This window comes from Chinchilla lanigera, unplaced genomic scaffold (genome assembly GCF_000276665.1).
Source record: "Chinchilla lanigera isolate Chin_1 unplaced genomic scaffold, ChiLan1.0 scaffold00064, whole genome shotgun sequence".
In the NCBI taxonomy this organism is placed as follows: Eukaryota; Metazoa; Chordata; class Mammalia; order Rodentia; family Chinchillidae; genus Chinchilla; species Chinchilla lanigera.
The window spans coordinates 567281-569720 of NW_004955465.1; positions in this window are offsets into that span (position 1 = coordinate 567281).

A 2440-nucleotide genomic window follows, 5' to 3' on the forward strand; every position below is an offset into this window, starting at 1 on the left:
TATCCCACAAATGCTTCAACCTCTGCTTTTTCCCCCACTGTCTCATTTTGTTGGATGTTTTCTACTGCTCACTTAGGTCAGGTTAAAAAAAACACACACGTGCCAAAAGATGAAGTCCTGACTTTTATTCTCCCTGTAATAACTGTACACTTTCTGGCTTTGACACCTTAAGACAAACAAACAAAAAAACCCTCCTCTTCCCTGACACACTCTGGGCATCACATGGTGCCATCCTCTTATCTACTCTATTCCACTTGGGGCGCTGGAACTACGCAGAACCGTGTTTAAGCTCAACATGAATCCCATGAGCATTAGGAGAGACGAGCAGGCCCAGTAATACCTTGTAAAACATGACTTTGAGCTGCACATGGTGGTGTGCACCTGTACTCTACATGAGAGGCTGAGGCAGAAAGATCATGAGTTCAAGGCCACACTGGGCAATTAGAGAGGCTCTGTTTCAAAATAAAAGTAAAAAGGGGTGGGAGGATAGCTCATTGCTCCCTGGGTTCAATCCCCAGTAGTTCCAATGAGTGAATGAATACATACATACATATGTGACCTCATACGTGAGCTAAATGACCTCAGAGTATGTTCCACACACATTATCGTATTTGACCCCCCAACCATACAGAACAGGCAAGACAGGTACGATTGCTTCCACTTTGCTAAAAAGGAAGGTGATCGAATTCCTAAATTATTTGAAAGTCACAATGAACATTGCAGAACATTGTGAGAAAAAAATCCAGGTTTTCAGCTACCTTTTCAAGCTCCTCATGGAAACAAAGCTATAGGCAGAGGTGAGATGAGGGAGATAACCAGGGAAATGGTAACTTTGTAGCAGCCAGACAGGGCTGGAGAGGCTGGCCAGCCACGCAGCTCCCCTCCCTGTCTCCTCAGTCTGTCTGGCAAACTTCTCCAACCAACCATCCATCCATCCATCCATCCATCAATCCATCCACTTATTTATCCATCTATTTGTCTGTCCATGCATTCAACCAACCGTTTGTCTATCCATCCATTCCATCAATCACCCATTATCTATCCATCTGATTTCCCATCCATCCACCCACCCACCCATCCTATTTTAAAGATGAAAAAACAACTGCAAAGATGTGAAGTGCCTTGCCCAAGATCATACAGATGGTTAATATCAGAATCTGGGAAAGAATTAACTAGAACTCAATACAACCTATACACTGTACTACTTTTCAAGAGAATGGTAGCATGATTCAGGGTAGATTTGTGGAGGAGCTTTTCCCTATGATTTCTGTAATCCTATATCCTTTCTCTTTATTCTTGAAGTAGCTTGACATTTTATGCTTATTGCTTGAGTGAAGGAAGGAGATATAAGAATAAAGTCTCCCTAGGCTATGCATAGTGCCAGGCAAAATTTTTTGAAGGTGGTAGGAAACTGTCCATATGAGCAATCTGAGTTACCCAATCAGTATGCTAGATCTTATATAATTCTGAAAAAATGAATGTTATTCCATCCAGTGGGAGTTATCTGCTCATGGGCTGCCCTTCTGGAACCAGAACCCAGGACTGTGCCCCTGAGTGAATACATAGGCACAAGGTCTGGGCCTCTTGGGCATCCGCTAGACCTTAAATGGAGGGAAGAGTCAGAAAGTGCTCCAAAGGGATGAAGTAGGGATAAGGTACATGGATGCTACAGATATCAGAGGTGGACTCACACAGGTTCAGAAGATACTTCAGTGTGTGGGGTCCCCTGAGTTACAAGGCAGGGGCCTGTTATCCAGGCCTAAGGGGAGCACCAGCCCAGACCATAGCTTGGGGAAATGTCAATACACTGGGGATTCAGGGCATAAAAATGTATGATGTTTTTCTTACTCAGGGAGCACAGCTTCCCCAGGCTAGGACAGTGAGGGAGAGGAGACTGGAGAGGAGAGAAGGAAAGCCAAGATGCTACTGTGTCCTGACTTCTGCCAGCTGAACAGGAAAGAGGAAGGGCACAAACCTTGGGGGTGGTCCCCCAGCCTAAGAGGGGTAGCAGCCCCCACCTTTGTCTCCACCTGATTCTTCTGTGCCTGCCAAGGCAAGGGGCAAATGCAAGGCCTGTGTGGAGAAGTGGATGCCTCTGAGAAGCCCCTTCCATCTTACTTCCCAGTGCCCCCAGCCCTGCCTGTACCACGCTTGGAATCGCAGAGCCCATCACCAGTCCAGAGGAGCAGCAGAGAGCTGAGACAAGAAGGGACTCTCAGAAATCAGGATAGAGACACAACTATACCCACAGCAAATGGCCCTCGTCCTTCCGCACGCCTCTACATTCCAGGATTGTCTGTGGATAGTGGTAGACCTCTAAAGGAAGAGAGGAGCTCCCTGATTTGGCTAAGAATGCATTTTCACCACTTGGCTAAAGGAGGGCTCAAAGATGAAATTAAATTGTTAGCAAAAACAAAAGAGAAAATTTCAAAGCCACATC